Below are 24,392 nucleotides of genomic sequence, written 5' to 3'. Positions count from 1 at the left end.
TTTTTGTTCTGTACCGGGAGTGGCACACACTTTTGTTGTGATAATTAGCCACAGTATAATATGTGCAGGCAATAATGAAATTGGGCAGTAATTATCAAGCTCTGAAGGATCAGCATTTGGTTTTTGCAGAATGGGTAGTAAGAATATCTGGAAAGGTGCCAGAAGATAGCGAAGTGTTCCAAATGTGGTTTAGTATTGGGTTGATCAAGTGAGCCAAATACCTAAAGAGCTTGGGTGCAAGAGTCCAAGGAGGAACCAGACTTACATTTTAGGATTTCAGTCAGTGATTCCTGCAAGGTTATAGGACCAAGCTCCGAGCAGGTGACAATGGAGTTAGTAATTCTAGGTGGCTGTGAATCTACTGATGCCTCTCCAACTGTGAATGAGGCATAGACTTTCTGAATTTTCTTCTCAAAGAAGTTGGATAAGTTTGAGCAAGGAAGGAAAGGGCTGATGTAGTCCCTCAATTTCAAATGGACTGGTAAAGGACCTGACAATCCTGAAAATTTCCTTTCCAGGTTTCTCAGCACTCTAGATACGCTTAACAAAATATTCCCTTCTGGCCACCACCATCAATTTGCGGAGCTTTATCAAGGCTTCCTTAAAGGCTTGTTTGACAGCGGATCTATAGTCTTTCCTCCACTGACACTCAATCCTTTCACACCTAATCTTTCCAGCTCTCAGGTCTTCCAAGTAGCAGGGGGTAGAAAGAGACTCTCTCAGGGACCCAACAGATCTTAGTGGTGCTGCTGTATCAAGGATCGTAAGAGATTCATAAGTTGAACGCGACAGCATTATCATTGGGATTGCTAGTCAACAGTGATCCCCTATCTAGAAGTACTGGGCCCAAGCTGTCTGCTGTTGCTTTTTTCCAGTTTTTTTGTTAGCACTGTGCGTTTGCCCCTGGTTGGCTGTGCTTTCCACGAAGTGAAAGAAAAGGGGACCAAGAAGTGATCCGTCCAGACTATACATCGAGGGGCCTCAATTGTTATGGTTGGGATGTTGGAGAAAATTAGGTCCATAGTATGACCTGTTCTACGCATAGGTGTATTTACGTGTTGTGTGAGGTTAGCTCCACTGTGAGTCATTACTAGCTGAGAGGCCTGGGGGCAATTGGGGTAGTCTGCATGGATATTGAAATCACCTAAAGCCATAATATTGGCGTATTGCAGTGACTTCTGTTCAATAGGATTACATAGTTCGTGGGTAAAGTTGTTTGAGCAATACAGCGGTCTATAAATCAGTAGCCCTGCAAAGGAGAGCAATGAGAAGATCTTTATACAGAAGTTTAAGACCTCCATACTGCCCAGTTTGTTCAATTCTGTTGTGGAAATCTCCCAAGTTTCCCTAAAAATAATAACCACCCAACACCCCCTCTTCTATCACCACTCCAATTGTTGCAGATTATTCGAAAGCTAGGGGGGATAGCAAGGGTCAAGTCCGTTAACCATGTTTCAGTGAGGAACATCATATCCCAGGTGTTATCCATCAAAGAAAGCCATATATCATCAGCATGTTTGGTGAGCAATCTACAATGAATCAAGCTGGCTCTTACCCCACCATCTGATACCCTCTGAGATCCAGGGATCCTTCCATTGCCTCTGGTCACCATACCTGGTGCCCCAAAGTAAAGTTGCATTCCTTACATGGGGGGGGCAAAAACATCCAGGTTCGCACAATGGGTTCCTGAGCACCAGTTTCTCCTCAACGCCATGAGGGTATCACGTGACCAGGTGATTCATTTGCCTCTGCCAACTTGTGCAGCGTGACTGGCGCTGGCCACCATCCAGATGCAGATGAGCTTGCCTTCGGTGTGCCAATGGCACACCCGTTGTGCACATCCGTGTAGCGGAGAGCATTAAATAGGCACCCAGCAGATCTGGGTTAAATTGATCATTGTTCTTTAGCTCACTTTGCTACCCCAGTTCAGACCTGGCCATTTGCAATCTTGACCCTGTGCCTCATGAAAACAGTCCAGCCCGAACTGCCAAGTCAGGTCTTCCCTGGACCAGAAACAAGCATCCTGGGACCAGTTTTGGGATAGCACCCCTCATCGGCCAGACTAGCCTGAATCCAGTGGCAAAGTGAGCAAGGGACCCAAATCTGGGCATACCCTGCTAACTTAGGGTGAACAGCAAACACAAAAAGATAATGGACGGAGCACTGAAACCTTTCACACACTCACCCCCAAGCACAGATCTGGGTTGAATCCATCATTGTTCTTTAGCTCACTTTGCCACCCCAATTCAGACCTGGCCATTTGCAAATCAGTCTTGACCTTGTGCCTCATGGGAACAGTCCACCCGGAACTGCCAAGCCAGGTCTTCCTTGGACCAGAAACAAGCATCCTGGGACTGGTTTGGGGGTACCACCCCTCATCAGCCAGACTAGCTTGAATCCTGTGGCAAAGTGAGCAAGGGAAAAACCAAAGAGGATGATGGACGGAGCGTTGACAATACAAACACTCACCCCCAGTCAACTGATCTGGGTTTAATCCATCACCGTTCTTTAGCTCACTCCACCACCCCAGTTCAGACATGGCCATATGCAAATCAGTCTGACCCTGTGCCTCATGGGAACAGTCCAGCCCGAACTGCCAAGCCATGTCTTCCCTGGACCGGAATCAAGCTTCCCAGGACCGGTTTCTGGCATTACAGCCGTCTTCAGCCGGGCTTGCTTGAATCCAGTGGCAAAGTGAGCAAATGACTCACGTCTGAGCATACCCTGCCAACCTAGGGCAAACAAAGAAAAACCAAAGGGGATGATGGACGGAGCATTGACAATACAAACACTCACCCCCAGTCAACTGATCTGGATTTAATCCATCACCGTTCTTTAGCTCACTACGCCACCCCAGTTCAGACATGGCCACCAGAAACAAGCATCCTGGGACTGGTTTGGGGGTACCACCCCATATCAGCCAGACTAGCTTGAATCCTGTGGCAAAGTGAGCAAGGGACCCACCCCTGGGCATACCCTGCCAACTTAGGGCGAACACAGCAAACACATTCAGATGATGATCGGAGCACTGAAACTTTACATCAATGAAGCCACCAACAGAAGCAGAATGCTTTCCAAACAATCAAGTAATGCAGTATTCCCCTGCAAGACCCATCTGTTCCTCACACAATAAAAGATCCATGCCATCAACCTGTTCTTCATTGAAAAAATACAAAAGATCCAACAGCACATCACCAATAGAAAACGTGCTCTATCTTTTATACCATCCTTTAGCGTAGAATCCTACAATGTTGTTCTTCAAACCCCTGTCTCCCATAGAACACTTCAACATACTTAAATCTTTTATTTTTATTTTTTGATTGAGCAGAGCATTAAGTACATGATATACATATTATGATTAAAATAATTATTGAAACTATTTTTTACAAAAATACGATAGCTTCTTCTTTCCATGACAACATTTTAAAAGATATGGCTGTAACAGCTAATAACATCAACAATAATTACAAAAAAATAGCAATGGGCAAAACATGTGATAAAGCGCAACAGCAAGGAAAGTGCTAGTGCTTCTAAAGTGCAATGGCAAGAAAAGTGCTAGTGCTTTTTATCACAATAACTGCTACAACTTCTACATCAATATCGAGTGTTAATATCCCTCCTTTAGCTTTTCTAAATCACTAAAAAACTTCCAATTAATTTCAAATTTCTTAGTGGTTCCCACCCGTCTTGCATGAGCTTCTTCAAAATGTCATGTACTTTTCATTTTATTAAACCCCTTCAAATGAAAGGGAATGTCACTAGATTTCCAATCCTGAAGAATTAAAGAGCGGGCTACAGTACAAGAAATAAAAAGAGAAACTTGTTGGGCCTCTGTTAACATCATTCTGTCTCTACATAATCCAAACAGAGCAGCCTTGACCTCAAGCAGAACTCTCTTCCCAATTGCCTGCCATATATCTAAAAAAATTGCCTCCCAGAAGGGCCTCAACCATGGACATGTAAAAAAAATATTGTGCCATCCACCTTCTCCTTCGGCCTGACAGCGAAAACACTTATTTTCAACCTCCGGATATATTTTTTCCAGAGCTTCCGGAGTCAAGTAGGAGAGCCATCATGATAAGAGGGCCATCCTTTTAAAATTAGCTGCGCGCAGGGATTTGCTTCATAGGTGGCATAAGGCTTCCCAATCATTAAGGGAAAAAATACATTGTGTCTCATGGACTATTTTAGCCTAATGGCTCTCTATCAAGGGTACCCTGAAGTCTAAAAGAATAATCATTTAAGGTCTTGTATCTAGTTTTTTAGGAAGTTTGGAGGTTTTTAAAAACACTTGAATTTGAGAACCGAGTTCTTGTATCACTTTATCAAGAAAGAAGCTATCTCTAGTACATTTAGATCCCATCAAGCCAGCCACTAGGTCTAAAAATGCAGACTTGTGATGGGTTCTTAAATGAGGCAAAGCTAAACCCCCCTGTACAGTAGGTAGTTGCACCCCAGTCAGTTTAACCCTTGAAACTTTCTTTCCCCAGACAAATCCTCTAAACAGCGTTTCCATTTCTTTAAAAAAAGACACGTTTATATTTATTGGGACATTAATAAAAAGAAATATAAGAAACAGAAGTATGGACATTTTAATTAATGAAACTCTACCCGCCAACGATAAAGGGAGTAAAAGCCAATGTTCCAAAAGTCTCCTAATTTTTCTTTCATTCCTAAATATTTCAATTTATATAGCTGTTGGTATTGGCTGGACACGAATATCCCAAGATATCTAATTGGATCTAACTTTGCGGCTTGTGCCCTCAAACAAGATGGAAAAAGATTTAAATCTCTATTGAGGGCAAGAATTTCAGTTTTGTTAGAGTTTATTTTATAGCCGCCAATTAGCACAAAATCCCTAAATGTTAGGCATCAAATATAAAATAATATTGTCTGAAAAAAATGTCAGCTTTGCCATGCCAGAGATGGGGGATTGAATAGCAGCATTATTTAGCATTTTAATTACCAATGGCTCTATAAAAAAAGTAAAAAGCAATGGCAAAAGTGGACAACCTTGTCTTGTCCGCCGGATTATTTTTATAATTCCTGCTTGTTTTGAATATATTGCTACCAGAGCCGAAGCCCCCTGATAGATGCTACATATCATGTTAATAACCTCAGAAGGAAAGCCAAATTGACTGAGGGCAAAAAACAGAGTTCTCCAATTAACCAAGTCAAATGCTTTCTCAGCATCGACCATTATAATACATGCCGGAATAAGATGGGTATTAAAATAGTCCAAGGCATGTGTTAAAAACTTGGTATTGGCAGCCATAGATCTACCTGTTATAAAGCCAGCCTGGTCTCTATGAATTGTCTCTTGGGCCGCAAACTAAAAAGCACTCGGCCCGTACTTTCATTAAAATCTTATGATCCAAATTAGAACATTGAAATGTTGGGAGCTCCGTTGAAAAAAATGGAGTGCTCTGGGCTTATAATTGCTGGTATATGCCTCGAGCTTCAACATTCCAATGCTTCTTTGTTCACAGCTCTGGCTGTGAACAAAGGCTTCAGGGAGCCTGAGGGGATTCCAATCCCCTCACGCTCCCAAAAGGCTTTGTTCTTTTTTGTTTTAACATTCTGCCCTCTAGTAGCAGAATGTTCTAATAGCCTTATAGCCCTTCATAGCTGGGCTATACCGCTATTAAAGGCCCTCCCCTTGTTAAACGCTGGAGAGGGCCTTTAATAGCCGGTATAGCCCTCTACAGCGGTCTATAAGGCTATATTCAAGAGACTGATGGGCCTATATGAATTAACATCCATAGGATTTTTATGTTTTTAACAAAGTACACAATTATCGCTTCTTAAAAAAGGTTGAGAACCAAACCACCCTTTTTAATATAATTAAATAGTTTTTTCAAAGGTGCGATTAATTCTTTTGAAAAAGTTTTATAAAACTCAATGGGAAGCCATTCTGCCCGCACGCTTTGGCCCCGGTGTTGCTTTAATAGATGCCAAAATCTCGGCGGATTCCATATCAGATCTTAGTTGACTGGTCCGGTTATCTGAAAGTTTGGGAATACTCACATTTGAGAAATAATCCTGGATCGCTCCTCCACCACCAAATATTCTGTAGATTAGAGTTGGTGGAAATATTCTAAGAAGATCTGTGGAATCTCGTCGCCATTGACAACTTCTTGACCGGTCTGAGGGTCAAGCACTTTAGATATTATTGCTGCTTCTTGTTTTTTTTCTTTTCGAATTAGCCAAAAGTTTACCAACTAACAGGTTATCTCCATAAACCTTTTATTGATACATTTGAGAACTACCGATCCCTTCTAGAACAAAAAAATCCTTCAGAGCTGTTCTTGCCTGCTCGAGTTAATTAGGGTGCAGCTGAAGCTGGAGGGCATACTCTTTTTCAACCGCTGTTTGTAATTTGGCTATTTTAAGCCTCTGAGCATTTGACTGGGCAGCCGTATAGGCAATTATTTTCCCACGAGTTGCCGCCTTGAACCCACCCTAAACGGAAAAAGGCTCCGCAGTCTTCTCATTAATCTTAAAGTATTCGGAGATCCATTCTCTAAAGCTTTTCACCCAATCCTGGTCTTGAAAGAGGAGGCGGTCCAGCTGCCACCTGGGCCCCTCTCTGCTCTCCCCCCCAAGTATGAGTTCGAGCCCAAAATAAGTGTGGTCCAAGAAGGGATTGCACCCAATATCTGCCTTTTAAACATGAAGAGATCTGATTGTAAGAAAAAAATCAATTCGGGACGCGGTTTGAAAACGGTGTGAGTAACAGGTACATTTTTTTAAAATCTGGATTCATATTTCGCCATGGACCTGTTAATTGATATTCTTGTTTAATGGCCTGCACCATTTTTTGGGAATTTGGTTTCAGTTTTTTTTAAATTTTTATTTGAAGTGTACTTTCTTAAATCTTGTATAAAGTTAAAATCCCCTCCTACAATAAACGTTCCAGGGGCTCCCCTCAAAAGCTCATTGATTTTGACCAGCCCTGAGATGTCATCCGAGAATGGGCCATAGTAATTTATTAAATTCAAGGTCCTCCCCTGTAACCTTGTCGCCACCCATATCCATCTCCTCTGTGGATCCCTAGGGACTTGTAAAAATTTCCTGGGTAGTTTTCCAGAAAAATAGAAGGCATCTCCTCTCATAGCAAGGCCTGCGGACGGAAAGAAAACATTAGAAAAAACAGGGGGAAAAAAATGTAGGGGAATTAGATTTTAAGTGTGTCTCCTGAAAAAAACAAGGCTTGGAGCTTGAATGATATCAGCCATCTAATAAGAGCACCATACTTTTGTTTATTTAAAATTCCCTTAGCGTTGACTGATAGGATCTTACATTTACTGGTTTCTATTGATATTTCTATCTCTAGAGTAAGCCCCTGGTTTACTTAATAACGAATTTCTAAATTGCTTGCTATCTGTACCTTCTGCTCCTGCTCTTTTTGCTGCAGTGAACCCTTTCCCAACCCCACCCTTCCCACCCTGAAACAAAATCACCCATTGAAATGTGGAGATACCCCCACTAGCCACACTAGCCACATTTTGCCCCTCGTATATAACCCCCTGGGTGTCATGAAATAACACCCTGGGTGACCCCGCTGGCCCCTCTGATCCCAGCAATAAAAATAAACAATCAAAATGATTGGGTTGGCGAGCAAACCTAGCTACAAAAATAAGAGAAGCCCTTTTTGTTCACATATGTCCGATCCGAGTGTTTTAAACTATTCTCTTAAGCTCAGGATCCATGCGAAATCTCTTGTAATAATGCCTAAGCTTCTTCCAAATCAGAAAACATAAAAAAACTTTCCTTTAACTAAAACTCGCAGTTTAGATTGTTGCGCAATTGATGCTTGGGCACTGTGGGCTTTAAACAAATGAAGAATCTTAACAAATTATTTTCTTCTACGCTCAGCAGCGGCAGTCATATCAGAAAACATGCGACACTTGATGGTTTTGTTTATTAGAAACTCCATCTGCTGAATCGCCTTTGTCAAGATTCCTTCCTTTATTCGAAAGTTCAGCAAAATTGCTCGTGGCATCGTGGAGTTGGTGAAGGGATGGTCTGGGACTCAGTGTGCCCTAGTAAGAGTAAGATCTCCTTCGAATTCTGGAAGAACTTTCTGCTTAATGAAGGAGTTGACCCATTGCAGAGTTTGTGAACCTTCAATACCTTCGGTGACCCCAACTATTCGGAAGTTTGACCTCGGGAATGGTTCACAAGATCCTCCAGTTTATTCTCCATATAGTTCTTATTTTTTACTGCCTCTTTCACTTGCCCGATAACCGTATTAATTTGCTCTTCTAATGCTGAAATTCTAGCTTCTGCCTCCTGTAGTTTGATAGGAAAGCATGTCATTACTTCTTCAATTTTCCCTAGCCGTAGGTGCAGAGAGGCAATTTCCAATTTCTGAGTGGGATGGCTACGGAGAACCACACCTCTGAGTAGCCACAGGTGACCCTGCTGCTCCACCCCCAGTAATGGCGATTCATACCTGGTTGGCGTTCCTGGGACTCCACCGGGTGAAATCCTTGTGGTTTTTCGAGTGCCTGCAGGTCATAGACATAGAAAAAGCAAATCTGGCTGGCGTTCTGGTGATTCTGCCGGGTGAAATACTTGTGGCTTTTTTGAGTGCCTGCAGGTCGAATACACCGAAGTGTGAGGCGAGGCGCCTGTCGAGCGCAGGAACAGGTTTTTCTCTGCTCACATGGAGTAGGCGAGGTGACTGCAGGAGGTGGACGCCATCAGTGGAGGCGGGCGGCAGCCTCTGCTTTCTGGCTAGCGGTGAAGTCTTTTAACTGCCACTTCGCTGATCTCCAGCGGTTTTCCTGTGTCGTATTGCCTGCATCCCCAGTGCAGCAGGGAGCTGAGGCCATTTGGATACTAGCTTGTCTCCCCATGAACTCGTCGGTCTCTTGACGGGTATGAACCGTGGAGTAGAGTGCTGGTACCGTATTAGACTGCAAAGAGACAGAAACTGGACGGACCTCCGGAGCATGGTGAAGAGCTTTATAAAAAAAAATCCAAAATATTTAAGGTACGGAGGATTTAAGGGGTGGCATCGGGAATTAAGAGGGATACTAGAGGCAGAAGGGAGACACGAAAAGACACGAAAAAAAGACACCAAAAAAAAGTCCGCGGAAAAGAAAAGGAGAAAAAAATGGGCAAACCTCTGAAGCATGGTAACGCAGTCACAAAAGTCGACTCAGCAGCCCGTCTTCAAGCTAAAACACGCCTAGCTCAGGCAAAGGAAGCTATTCGATTGGCCAACAAGGAGAACACAGCTAACTCCTATGGCTTTGATAGCACCCTTGAGTGCTCGAAGGAAGAGATGCCCCCCGCCACCTCCCCGGAAGGTGAGGTACCGGTGATAGACCAGACAAACGCTACATCAAATTCGATACAAGTCGCAGATTTGTCATCTAAATCACAGCAGGACAATTCTGTACTAGATGGCCTAAAGAAAGTATTAAGAGGGACAAAGGAATTTCTGTTGTTTTTAAAGAAAGCAACCTTACAACCCCGCTCTTTAAGTTCAACTTCAAAAACATCAAAAGGCCAATCAGTGGTACCAGTGCTGCCCGTATCATTAGTAGATCCAGCTTCAAAAGATCAGGAGGGACCTCAATAATATCTGGATCCCGATCATCTGCTAGTCCTGGAGTCATATCAAGGCCAAGACCAGGTGGCCTTGTCAACATCAACATCATTAAGTTTAGGAGAAACAACTGTTTCTAGTACAATTCACTCAAAGTTACGAGGAACATTAGATGAAGGCAATAAGACAGCAATAAATATCTCTTTAAACTCGATGTCACCTCAATCTAAACTTCAGCCACAACCCCAACCATTGTCTCAGGGTCAAGTATTGGTAAAGGGGTTGTTGGCCCAGGACGATACCATGGTTGGAAATTTGAATCTTAGTACTACCGAATTGCAAAACAACCCCAGCCAAGGTACGGAGACATCAGGAGTTTATCAATAAGACATTAGAGACATGCTCAACTTAATAATGAATGAGGTTTGAGAAATGAAAAAAACTTAAAAATGTGAAAAAAACATACTTAAATCCCTTAAAACCACTTCTTAAGAAGAAGATATCCTTACCCTCATTCATCATCAGCATTTTCTCTGGGGATGCTCTCTCACCGTACTCACTATTTTCAATTCACCTTTCACTCAAAACATCTTTCCCGAACTCTTATAACTGGCCACATCCTCGTACTCCTAAAAAAAACTACACTAGACCTGCATGAATTCCAGACTACCCAGACATCAATCACTTACAATTCATTGAAAGGATTGGTGTAAAAGCTGTCTATGTTCATCTGCAAGACCACATCAAATCTCACCATATCTTGAATGTTTAATAGTCTGGCTTCAGACCATGCTGCAGCGCAGAGACCACTACCTTACACATTGTATTTAATGCCCTCCCGACCATGTGTGAAGATGACCCCTGCCTTGTAAAGCCTGTTCTGACAACCCCCTCTAGCGCCAACTTTCTGATGCCCACCATAGCTACTGATGACACTTACTTCCTGCTTAAAGCTGGTGGAAACTATCAGCGGTTTTCTCCCGAGAAACAGGAAAAATCCAAAGTAACAGATCTGTTCTCACTGCCCTTATGCAGTTATCCCCTATTCAGGGGAGAAATATTGTAATCACCAAAATCTGGTGAAGCCTCGAAAGCGCTAGGATGCCTGGCTTCACTTTGGGGGTGCCCAGTTAGGGGGCATCTCACAGGGAAAGCCAGGAAGGGTTCCACAGCAGTATACAGCGCCAGGATACCTGAAAGGTGATAGTGCGCTTTACAAGTATACATACATTTACATTTACATACATTTACATTTACATGTTATACCGTCTGGATTGGAAGATTCTGGTTTCCTGGTATCCCAGCACCAAATTCTGGCACACTCATAATGAGGGCCGATAAGTTTTACCTCTTTCTCTTTGTAAGATGTCAAACTCTTAAATACAATTCTGGCCATCCTAGTAGCCATTGAAAACATCCTAGAATTCACATGGGATTCAAAGGATTCAAAATTAACTTTATTTGGTTTATCACAACCTTAAAGTATACATGTATAAAAATGACCATCGTATAAAAACAAGATAAAATTTGTATTTTAAAATTTACAAATCCTAAAAAGAAGATCGCCTAAGTTTATTCTGTTTCACATTTCGAGAGTAAAGTCTCTACCAGAGTCATGAATTTTACTCCACGGCATATGAGGATGTTCGATGACGCGCCCAACCAGCTAGTGACCACCTGCCTGCAGGTGCGAATTCTTAGAACGTTTAGGATTGATTTCAACAAATATCTTCTTTCGTTTTTACTGTCTCACACGTGCACATTAGATGGTACAAACTTTCTGTGTGGTACACACAAAGGCGGCATGTCTTTTCTTGCTGTTTACTTTTCCATGTTGGAATTAAATCTTTTGAGCAATGATCCAGTCTGTATGCCATGAATTTTGTTTTTAGCGTTAGCCGAAAGTGCGCTTCAAAGTAAAGTTGTGGTTTTAATCTTTTGTATGAGTTAATTACGGACCAAGCATGACGGCGTTTGGCTAAAATTCTTTTGTCTTCTATCAAGGATAGTGACCTTGCATTTAGTTTGCAAACTTTGTTGAACAATGTTCGTTCCAAATGGCTGTTCCAAACCTCCTCGATTTTTAGTGACTCCAGGTCGGTTCCCAAATAAGTGCCCCAAGTGTTTGGTTCTTTTTCTTCATATTGTTTCTTAATTTCCAGCCAGCATAGGTTGTTCAGTGATCCTGTTTCTGACGCTCTTAGTTTCCAACACCATTTTGCAAATATTGCTTTCCTCTGGTAGACTTGATTTTGTAATCCAAATTCCAGGCGTATTTGTGCTGGGGACGATCCTTTAAAAAGATTAAATACGGATTTATATACACTAATCTGTAATTTATTTAGGATGTCGATTTCTTTCCCGTGCCATATTTCCAACCCATAAGACAAGGTAGGTAACAGTTGGGCTGCCATGACCTTTAGAAGATGGCTGTATGAGGGGCATTGAATTTTCTTTTTGACTAGTTTATAGGCGAAGGTCAACGATTGTGCTTTGGCTGTGATATCTCATTTTTGTTCCACCATGGACATGTTTCTGCACAGTTTAATACCCAAATATTTATATGTGGTTGTCTCCTCAATTTGAATGTTCTTTGCATACCATCTAAAAGATCCTTTGCTCGGGCCCGCCAGTCTAACGACCTTTGTTTTTTTATTGTTGAGTTCCAAACCTACTAGGTAAAAGTACTCTTTTAATTTGTTTATGACCCTTTGTAGCCCTATCGGTGTGTGACTTAAAACCACAATATCATCTGCATATTGCAGAAACTGAATTGATTAATTTGCCAGTTTCGGGGGGTGACCATTTGCCTGTAGCAGGTAACTGTTTAGGTCTGCTAGATACACATTAAATAAGCTTGGAGAGAGCACACAGCCCTGTTTAAGCCAATTTCTTATGTTTCTTTGTTGAGATATCCTTCTCCCATCTCCAAGTTTTACTTTGGCCCATGTTTCGCTGTATAAGGCGATTATAATGTCTATTAGTTTCTGAGGGAGCCCCCAAGATTCTAGCTTTTTCCACAGCCGGTCTCTTGGCACTCTGTCGAAAGCAGATTTTAGATCGATATAGCATGCCAGAAGACCTGACTTCTTTTTTTCTGCTCTTTCTATTAACAAAGACAGGACGGTGAGGTCTGTAGTGCATCCCATGCCTTCTCTAAAACCCGTTTGGAACTTCGGGACTATTTTGTTTTTATTTATCCATTCCTGTAGATGGCATAATATACATGAAGAAAACAGTTTTGCCTCTACGTCGATCAGGGCTATCAGCCTGTAGTTCCCGGGTTCCAATCTGCTCCCGTTTTTATAAATAGGGTGGAAGATGTTACCATACCAGGACAGTGGTATCTTTTTATCAGTGAAGAGTTGGTCAAAGAGTGGGGTAAGATAATTTGCCCAGAAGTCATGGTCTTGTTTAAATAGGGCGTTTGGTAGCCCATTGGGGCCAGCTGCGCCTTCGGCTTTCAATTTTTTTATCAATAGAATTGTTTGTTTCACTGTTGTCAATGGGGATGGCTCCATAGGTGTCCCGCTTGGTGTTTCTTTTTCCCATTTGTCTTTTCCGTGTGTTGTAACTTCATTTCCCGCATCCTTTCCCTTCTTTGTTTCATTCCTTGAATCTGTGCATGGGGGTTGCAACGTATGGTTGTTGTATAGGGTGTCTATGTGTTTCAGCCATGAGGTTTCACTTATTCCTATGTTTTGCTGCACACCAGGTTCTTTTGATAATTTGTTGATTAGGCCCCAGAATTCACTGCTATTTGGGAGTTCACTTGTCCTTAGCAGGTCTACCCATATTTTCCCTGTGTATAGCCTTTTTGCATTTCCACAATCTTTTTTATATTCTTTTTGCATTTTCTGTAACTTGCTATTGTCTATAACCAGTCTCTGTCTGTTTATTGCGGCCTTATGTCTTAATTTTTTTGCAATTTCCTTTTTTTTGTCTCTTAGCTTTGTGGTATACCATGGCAGTTTGTGGGCGTCATATGCATGTTTCGCTGTTGGCTTTGCAGGAAATTTTTCTAGCAGAAGCCTATGTAGATTTTCCCAATTTTTTGCAAGCAAGTGAAGTTCCGGTGTCGGTGTATTTTCTACTTGCATATACACTGTTTCCATTATCGTGTTTGTTATGGCGCCTCTCCATTTGAGTTTCCTTAAATTGTAAACTTCCGGGATTATAGCTATTGACGCAATACTTGCTTTTTGTAGGGAGTTTAAGTTCAGTATAGTTTCGTGCGGGAAGTGGTCGCTTTCAGGTCGTATTATGTTGCCAAAATGATTAACCAGTTGTATGAACTCTTTACTAATTAATGTGTAATCTATTATGGATTTTTTATTTCCGCACATGTAAGTAATTTTTGCAGGTTGGTCACCCTTTATGTTTCCGTTTAGCATCATTAGGCCCAATGATTCCAGTTCGTTCCTTATTGTTTGGATTTTGCATTTGTTATTCTTTACTCTTGTCAAGTTACTGTTGAAATCACCTGTAATCAGCATCCTGTAGAATTGGTGAGTTATTTGTAATGTTTTTATTAAATTTAGAAGTTCTAACAGTTTATTGATTTTTGTGGTCTTCTCAGGGTGAATGTAGACATTTAAAATCAGTAACTTCCACCCATCTTCTATTGTTGATTGATTGTTTTCTAACTTTGTGATTTGTATCCAATTTACCCCTGAGTCCATTATCTCTGACTTCCACCTGAACTTGTTTATTATAAATGTGGACAAACCCCCCCTTGGATGACCATATTTTGCTATTTTTTTCGCCATCACATGGTGTTCCTCATATCCGGCGATTTGTCTGGGGGTAATATTCCATGTTTCTTGCAAGAGAATTATGTCGAAAGAACCCAGGAAGGCAATTGTCTCACGATCTTGTTCCATGTCTTTAAAACCATGGACATTCCAAGAGCAGATTCTTATTTTCCTTTCCACTTTCTTTCGATCCACGATGTTTCTTGCTCGCTTTTTTCCTTCTGAACTGCTTCCATCAGGATCGATGCGAGTTTAATACTTGTGGGATCCAGGACTAGTCCTGGTCTACATCTGGTCGATGGTTTAGTAGTCATGGTTTTGTACTGGTAGACACGGGTTCTCTCCTTATATGTTGGGTGATTGTCTCATTTCTTGCTCCTCTTAAAATGGAAGATGTTTTTACTTTTATATTTGTTGCTAGGGGGCCGTGCTGTTTAATAGTGGGTATGGATGCTTTATTGGAGTGGAATATTCGAGTGTTATGCCCCATGCCTCAAAGTCAGATCTTGTGGAGAAGATAAGGTCCATTGTCTCCTTTGATGCCCATGTGGTACTACTTATTTCACAGTCAGGTTCCTTATTCGTTTGAACAAACTCTACTGCTATGAGGTCTTTGGTTGTTATTTCCCTTAGTTTTGGAATCTCTTTGAATAGCCTTAGTATATTCCCCCGGTTCAGCGTGTCCATTTTACCTTTTGTCGAGTATTCTTGCTTGAATAGTAATTTATGACTTGTCTCTATGAGAACCGTTTGGGCTTCCTGAGTCCGACTGGGTTCACGTCTTTCCTCTGTTTGGTCAGGGTGGGTGTCTTGCCTTAGGAGTTTAACACTGGATATTTCTACTGGATTCAATCTTGGTGATGACTCCGCTTCTTTGTGGTACCATGGTGCTGGTTCAACTGGCCTATGCGTTGTAGTCATCCTCTCAAAATACCTTTGAGTTGCCTGCTGGGGGGCATTATTTGCCCCTTCATAGTTTCCAACCGTGATTGTTAATTTGGTATTCATGCTCATTGATTGCTCTAATTGCTCTGTTTGAGTTTTGTGTTTAATTTCTTTTTCAGATTGATTAGATTTGATTCTGTCGAATTCCCCTATAGTCAACTTTAGATTGTCTTGCGTTTTAGGTTCTTGGGGATTTTCTTGTATTTGCACTTTTACCTGTGGTATTTGTTGTTTATTTCCCAAACCACCTTGTGGTTTTGCTGGATCGCCCACTATTCTTTTTTTTTTTATTTGCTGAATTTATTTTTGTGATTCCATCGTCTTTTGGAATTCGTTGGGTGTTAGGCATTGTCTTTGCATACTTTGAGTTTTTTGGCTGTTCAGTGTTTTCTTCTGTGTCAGTCTCTTGGTTTATTTCTTCTATTATGTCTGATTCTTCTCTCTGATCTATTGAACTCTTATTCCTTCTTTGTGAAAATATAGGATCATTTTGACTTTCTTGTTTGGTTTTGGAATCGTTCTTCCTGGCTTTCCATGCTCGTTTACGTTGTCTTTTGGATTGAGTTTCAGTTATGACCGCTGACGTATGTGTTTTACTTTCGTCTTGACCTTTTTCGTTTGTTTCCCTTTCTTCAGGTAACGTTTCTTTTTCAATGAATGAACTTTTACCTTTGTGCTTTTTAGTCTTTAACACTTCGCTCTTTGTTTCTTGAAATGAGGTTTCTCCAAATGACCTTGTTGTGCGTGTCACGCGTAGGATTTCTGACAAGATAGCTGGTAAAGTGGCCAGTTTATCTAATATTTTCCCACAGTCGCAGTTTGGTACCATTGATTTACCCTTTGTTTGCATTTCCTTTATTGTTTCTCTTGCAATGTGATCTGAGATTGTTTCCAATTTGATATTTATTCCTGCTATATGCATTGCAATTATATTCATTAGATCCACCTGAACGTCCAGCTTGTCGGATTGGACATTTTAGACATCGATTGCTTGCTGTAAGATTTTTAGTGGTGATTCGCTCCAGGGGACCATCTGTGTAGTTGTTGGATGCATCGGGGCCCCTGTTGTGGACTCGAAGCCACTGGCGGAGTAAATAGTTATGGCTGAGTGTTTTTTAGCATTTCCATGTTGAAGGACACTTTTCTTAGATTTACGGTCCTTCCTACTGGTTGGGCTGGATATAGATTTTTTGGGGGTTGAGGTAATTTCCTGTTTTTCTCCCTTTTCTATTATTATCGACCGCTCTATGTCCTTGTTTTCCTCTTGCTTTTTCGCCTCTGATTCCACTGATTTTTGTGTGTTTACCTCTAGCATCTTCAGCAGTTCTTCTTCCTCGAAAATTGAGAAAGATCTTGTCCAGTTTATCTTGTATGTATTCTCTTGGGGATTCGCTTGACATCAAATTTGGCTTTGGTCGCTTTTTTAAAGTTGGGCTAATTCCCTTTTCTTCCATGTTTATCTTGTCTGGTGTGGACATAAGTTGGCAGATCGGTGCATGGATCTGAGCTGTTGTTTTTAACAACCAGTTTTTAATTGTTGATTTTTCTCCGGGCTGTGTACTCTTGCTGCCTTCCAATTCCTTTCTTTGGTTATGTATAGACTTTCTCGCTGTACCAGCCCTTTTCCTTCCCCTTTACTTGGTGTAATTAAGTTTATTGGTTTTAATGGGCTTTGTAAGCTTTTTCTTCTTCTGTTCTCGCGTATATTGCCACCATTTGATCTTTTAGAAAATGAAATTTGTGCCTTATGTTTTTCTCCCCGAACTTGAAAGGTTCCGTAGTGGGGATAGGAATCAGGCTCTTTGTTTTGTTTTTGTTTACTTGCTTACTTTGGTCTTTAGTAGCAGCTCTTTTCTTATGTTTGTGTATTGGTGCCTGTTGAATTTTCCCTGACCTCGTGGTCTTATTACAGTTACTCAAAATGATTTCCTACTAGTGGCTGACTTGGGTTCCTAAATTTGAAACTTGTGCGTGGTATGGGATTTCCTTCCTATGTGAACGATATTTTGGCTGGCTCTAGCGTTTAGGCTGTCTGGGAGTCAGGCTAGAAAATGCAGATTTTCTTAAGTGTCTCTAATGATGACTTTTCTGATGCCTCCTGGTGTTAAGGTGATTTAAAACCCTGTTGTTTGCTTGCTCTGACCTACCAGCTCTGGGTGAGATCACACTGCCCCTACTCTCTCTCCCACTCTACTCCTTCTGCCAGTACTGCAGTGGCTCCTATGCCTCCTGAAATAGCCTTTTTTCCCTTGTCTCTTGTCTCTACGCCCTGTTCCCTGTGTTCTACTCGGGGAGACCTTTTCCCCCTTCTCCCCCTAGCCAACAAACACACCAGACAAAGCACCACGGCTTACCTCCAAGCCTTGAATTAATCGTGAATATTTTCTAGTACATCATGATATCACGTTGTTGTGAAGGCACTCAATTTGTTCTGGTTATAAACAGGATAATATTCGTGTGTTATTCCGAAGTGTAACATGGTCAAATCCTTTGCAGAATACAAAACACAAGGGTGATTTTCTCCTTTTTGAAAAAAAAAAATTCATGAACTCTTGAAACGTTTTTTCACTTCTTTGGTGTGGGTAACCCACAATCTCTGGACACTGCAATCATATACCAGAGGTACCTCAGGTTGAGGCTGGCACCAAGCACGTTTTGGAACGCCCAATGATAACTGCCACAACTTCAATGTGGGGCGGATGAAACACATATACCGCTTGTTGCGATTAACATTGAGTTTTTGAGGACGTTCCAATTTTCAACCACTGGTTTAGAATTGTTACAAGTGTCCTTTTTTCTTTTGATTAATTCAATACTTATTTTGGGAAATAAATTGGACACAATCATTTACTTTTCCCCCTAGTTGATTAATTATTACCTCCAAGCCTGTCTGCTCTTCAGGACACCAGCCCACCGACTGTCGCAGACTAGCTGTTCAGTATGGCATCAGATGCGTGGCGGTGTGACGGTGACCTAATTTGAGCAGCTGCCGTCAGGAAAGGTAGCCGTTTCGGTAATGGTGGTGGACGTGGCTGAGGTGATGGCGAAAGGTCAACTTTAGTGGTCGGGCAATTTGGTAGGCAGAGATGGCGAGGGAGGCGAAGTAGCCAGCTCCAGATGTACGCCTCTCCAATGAGTAGGTGATCCTTCCCAATGGGGATACTCCTAGTGTTTGTTTGTTTTTTGGCTGGAGCTTTGGCAGTGACTGGTGGGGTTTTTGCTCTATACTCCAAAACTCCTGAGGGCTTCTCTGCCCTCTTTTGTTTTCGTTTGCCTCCTCTTGGAGCCCTTCCGCCTTTCAGCGGGCGAAAGTGGGAGGGGACAGACACATCTATGGTAGGGCCGGGTCGGCTCAGCTGACTGCTCTGGGCTGTGTCCGCGGATTCCATGGACTCTGTTTCTGCGGTGCCCTGTTCCATGGGGGCGCCCACCGGAGTTCAAGCCAGCTGCCCTCCTGCCCTCTTGCCGCCGCAGACCGCAGCCCTGCCGCAAATCCTCCCGGGCAAGCTCCCAGGTTCTGGGCTCCCCCCGTGAGCTCCCAGCCTAGCCTGGCTCCCAGTACCGCAGCACCACAGACCAGCAGCTCCGCTCCGCTCCTGCTCAGCCCACTCAGCCCCTTGTAGTACAGCACGGCACACCACACCTGAAGAGCACGGTCAGTGGCAAACACGGGGCCAGACAAAAGGACCAGGCGTGGGGTGAGCTTCTGCGGACTCCTGTAGGCTACGGTGGGCTTCCCATCAAAGGCTAACGGCTAACGGAGCAGGCGCGGCTCTGACTGACAGAGAGCCGGCAAGCAGGAGAGCAAGTGAGCTGGGGGTCCGTTTCTGCTCAACCCGCTCGCCGCTCGGCTTTTCAGCGGGCTTCCCGGCAGACAGGGCAGGCAGGGCAGGGCAGGGCAGGGCAAACACGGCTTTGGGGGTCAAATAGCCGGTGCGCCGGTAGCCCATTTCTGAAGCCCGGTTTCTGCAGCGGCAGCTCGACCCGCTCACTGTTCAGCGTTCGGAGTTCTGTCATTTCTGATTGCTGGCGATTGCAACCCTCTGGCTCCCTCTAGCGGTTGTCGGGGCTTTCAAGACACAACACTCGTTTCTCCCAATCACTTGATAATTCACATGGATGTTGAACACTTGTCTTTTCCCTTGCTAAGACCATCAGGAATGGATTGACAAGACATATTCTATATCACTGTATAAGAAAAGAAAATATTCTATCCTCTATAAGTACTAGTGTGAACTTTACAACCCACAAGCATTGGCCTCCCCAATGTCATCAATATCATCAATCTCATGGGACAGAAAAGGGGACCAACAATTTTGAACACTCTCATTAATAACCACTTAAGGGGCACTACCAGACACGGCTGGAAAGGAGACCAATATGTAATTTATGTAGAAACAGTTTAGAAACTTTAGCTATATGACTCATTGTGTTTTTGTACGCCCTATTTACAAGTTTATTGAAAGTCTCTTTTTCTGGAACTTGGAATACGAGCAATAAAAGAGGTATAATTTTTCTGCTTAGGTTATGTAATAAAAATGCTTTAAGAATGTTTGATTTTGAAATAAGGAACAAATATGTTGTGGTTTAATTGGTGAAACTAGCAGTACCAGAACCAAATAGATGCCATCAAATAATGGTACCTCAGTACGAGAAAAAGTGTTATCAACCCTGAAATGCAATAATGTTATTGTGCAACGCTCTGGATCATTTGTGTATTGGTAATACATGATACCCAACCATGTCCCTTGCATTTCTGAATTGCTTGATGATGCAAGACCACTACACTGCAGCATGAAATATCTAATAAGTACCTGAATGACTAACTGATCTCCTTAAATTCTTCAGGAAGTGTTGCATGACAGTATGCGTGAAGCCTGCTTGATAGTTTAAAATTATCATATATATCAAATTGCATTAGAGTTAACAATGGCTTTATATTACAAACTGCACTACACATTACAGGATACCTTGCTTATAAACCACATGATAAACGGTTACTCCTATTAATGATGTAAGCATCACTCTAATCAAAAACATACCTTTCCTCAAAAAACTTCAGTATCTTGTAAAGTGTAGTGCACACTAAAAAAATGCCTATGCCCTAGGATACCAAATCATACTCCTAGACTGTAGTTTGATACAAAACTAGTTTAGGTTGTGCGAGATGAGGTACACAGACATAATATCGACTCCAAAATATCGTTTGGACATAATATCGACTCCAAAATATCGTTTGGAGAAAATATCGACTGGACAGAATATCGACAGCCAAAATATCGTTTTTAAGGTAAGTGAAGTAATATCGTTTTTAAGGTAAGTGAAGTAATATCGTTTTTATTTTTAGGGTTCAGGATCAGTTTTGGGTTTTTGGGTAAAGGGGTATTTTTAGGGTTCAGGGTCAGTTTTGGGTTTTTGGGTAAAGGGGTATTTTTAGGGTTCAGGGTCAGTTTTGGGTTTTTGGGTAAAGGGGTATTTTTAGGGTTCAGGGTCAGTTTTCAGTTTTTGGGTAAAGGGGTATTTTTAGGGTTCAGGGTCAGTTTTCAGTTTTTGGGTAAAGGGGTAGTTTTAGGGTTCAGGGTCAGTTTTCAGTTTTTGGGTAAAGGGGTATTTTTAGGGTTCAGGGTCAGTTTTCAGTTTTTGGGTATTATTTTATTATATTTTATTACTATATATATATGTTTAATAAATATGAAATAAAAACATATTTATTTAACTTTCATTAATTATTTAATTATTATAAGTTCATTTAAGTAATTTTAAGTATATTTTAGTAATTCATTATTAATATTAATTTAATTTAACACTGTTTTTAGTAAATACGATATTTTTTACAACTATATTTTTGTAAACGATATTTTGTACTCGATATTTTTGTACTTACCTGTTTGTACATACAAACTCGATATTTTTGCTGTAGATATTTTTTCCTCGATATTTTGGGTAGTCGATATTTTGGTAGTCGATATTCTTTCAGTGATCCGCAAGATGATTAGCAAAAAAGTCTGTTATAGTGTATAATATAGCCTTATAGCCTATAGTCCGCCGTAAAGGCCCTCTCCAGCGTTAAAGGCCGAGCCGAAAGCGAGGGCCTTTAACAAGGGAGAGGGAATTTAATAGCCGGTATAGCCCAGCTACGAAGGGCTATAAGGCTATTAGAACATTCTGCCACCAGAGGGCAGAATGTTCTAACAAAAAAGAACAAAGACTTATGGGAGCGTGAGAGGATTGGAATCCCCTCAGGCTCCTTGAAGCCTTTGTTCACAGCCAGAGCTGTGAACAAAGAAACATTGGAATGTTGGAGCTCCAGGCTTATATCAGCCATTATCAGCCCGGAGCACTCCATTGTTTTCAATGGAGCACCCAACATTCCAATGTTCTAATTCTTATTAAAGATCTGTATTATTCACTTCATTTGGAGAACATACATTCGCAGGAAGAAAAAATTCGTTCTATTTGAATATTGAACTATCTGATGAAGTATGATATAAAAAAAAGATTTAGTCATCTTGGTATTGCCAGAATCCAACAGGTCTTAATGAGCAGAGATATTGAGTAAAGTTACCTTACCTTCGGTGCTCAATGTTTAGTATTTCAGAACTACCAGGGTTCTTGAGGTCTCAGATTTGTTGTGGCTATTACCAAAAGAACATTACGTTTGTCATTTATATAAACATAATTTAGACTAGAGTTGCTCCTATGTGAATTATTTTGTATTTTGCATGAACTGTTAAAAGTTTATATTAATATCCCTTGTGCATACGTTAGGAACATTAAAAAAGTACCATAGCTTTTTTCTATGGATCATCTTATGAAATGTTTTAGGATTGTTCAATTTTTAAATGAAAGATATTTTTTGGGGTTAAATCATAAAATGTATATGATGCTCTTTAGTAAACTGTGGGCCATATTATCAAGAAAGGGCGCTACATTATCGCTGCTTTTCTCGGCAGGAAACTACCGCTAAAGCGGCGATAATGGGCTTGATAATAAGCCCTTGTGAATTCCCATAGAAGCCCAGGTTAACACCAGAACCCGGGCTTATATGGGAATTCACAAGGGCATATTATCAAGCCCATTATCGCCGCTTTAGCGGCAGTTTCCTGCTGATAAAAGCGGTGATAATGTAGCACTCTTTCTTGATAATATGGCCCTGTGTGTTTTAAATTGTATCTGATTTGATCACGTGTGCACTATGGTAAGCAAAATAATACCTATCTATCTATCTATCTATCTATCTATCTATCTATCTATCTATCTATCTATCTATCTATCTATCTAGATAGATAGATAGATAGATAGATAGATAGATAGATAGATAGATAGATAGATAGATAGATAGATAGATATTATTTTGCTTACCATAGTATACATAAATATATAGATATAGATATAGATAGATAGATAGATAGATAGATAGATAGATAGATAGATAGATAGATAGATAGATAGATAGATAGATATTATTTTGCTTACCATAGTATACATATATATAGATAGATAGATAGATAGATAGATAGATAGATAGATAGATAGATAGATAGATAGATAGATAGATAGATAGATAGATAGATAGATAGATAGATAGATAGATAGATAGATAGATAGATAGATAGATACATGGATGTTAAATTAAAAATTACATCCAACTAAGAAACATGATAGAGAACATTTTTTGAAAATATTCATGCTTACATTTTCTGCCTGTGGTGGACATGTATGCTGGCAAATGTTTATTTTTAGTTCTATTCTATTAAAACAGCGTTTTGCTGCCTGAATCAAAAGCGAAGACGCACGTCTGTTTTCATCTAGGAAGTCGAAAGGAAAATTAAGTCTGATGACACAGATTTGGCTTTTCATGCGAATTATGAAATACATTTTAGTTGATATCTTGCGGTCTTTACAATCAAGCTTACAGTTTTAACTCGTTTTTTTCTTATATTAAAATAATGGTTTATGGCGAAAGAAAAAGAGAGAGAGGATTTTAATATGCATTGGAAATTCGAAAACTGTTGCGATAATTTTTATTGTAAAAAACTGCTTTTTAGACCTACCTCTGCACATTTTCCCTTGCAAGCAATAATTCATCATCTACCTAGTAATTTATTTCTTCTGGCTTTAATATGTTACAGATGAATGGTTGTATGTCTTTCCTGTTAGAGCATCGCCAGACAGGCCACTTCTACATTAGGCTGGTTCTCCAAAAGATACCTGTGGTGCTCTTCATGGTTCATGTGGTACTAATTTAAATGGGAAGTTGCACATATTTCATTGAAACACTTGGTAAAGCCAGCTTTCACAGAAGGGTGCAAATGATGGACTGTTCTCTGTGTGCGGCTGAACTGCTCTAAATGTGTCAGTGGAGGTTATGCATCATTTCACTCACCCATCAGCGCTGGTCCGCTGTGTGTACAAATCACAGTGCAGTGTCATCCAACAGAACGTTCCTGACAATACCTGAACATTTATAGTTCTGCTATTTTTAATAGGAGTCCTGCAACCCCGTTTGAGCAATATTACTTTTTTTAACCCTCTGAAAGCCGAGGTACGGCAGGTTGATGTTCATGCTGGCAAGGGCTGCAAGGCTCAGACAGGCAGACGATTTGTTTTAAATGAACCACTATATGTAATGGGAAAAAATGCAAAGAGGAAATCGATAGGGATTAGACGTGGGACCTAGTTCATGAAGATATCATGCACATAAAAACGTAAAACTGGAAGCAAAACTGCAATCGATAGCGTTTTACCGCATTAATATGAATTGTTGATAGAATTACACGCTGCCTCAGTTCAGAAGATGGTGTTTGGATCCATTGGCACAAATGATATATTGTTTTATGCCAGCAATTCCATTGGTTCACAGCAAACACAATATAGCGCACGCTGGTTGAAGTTCTAATTAGATAAATAAATAATATTGTTTAAAATAAGGTGTTCAGTGATGCAGAGCAAACAACAAACAGCTAACGCTTGTGTTTTTCTGATACGTTGATAATGCCTGGAAAACCATCAAGAGGTCACTGCCTTCGGCAAATTATTCGAACCTCCCCAGCCTTTCATCCTCAAAATACAGGAGATTTTGCTCTGCAGAGGCCACATTCTCTCACTTGAAGAAAATAGAAAACCTTCAT

This window comes from Lissotriton helveticus, chromosome 8 (assembly GCF_964261635.1).
Source record: "Lissotriton helveticus chromosome 8, aLisHel1.1, whole genome shotgun sequence".
Taxonomy (NCBI): domain Eukaryota; kingdom Metazoa; phylum Chordata; class Amphibia; order Caudata; family Salamandridae; genus Lissotriton; species Lissotriton helveticus.
This window is presented reverse-complemented; position numbering follows the sequence as displayed.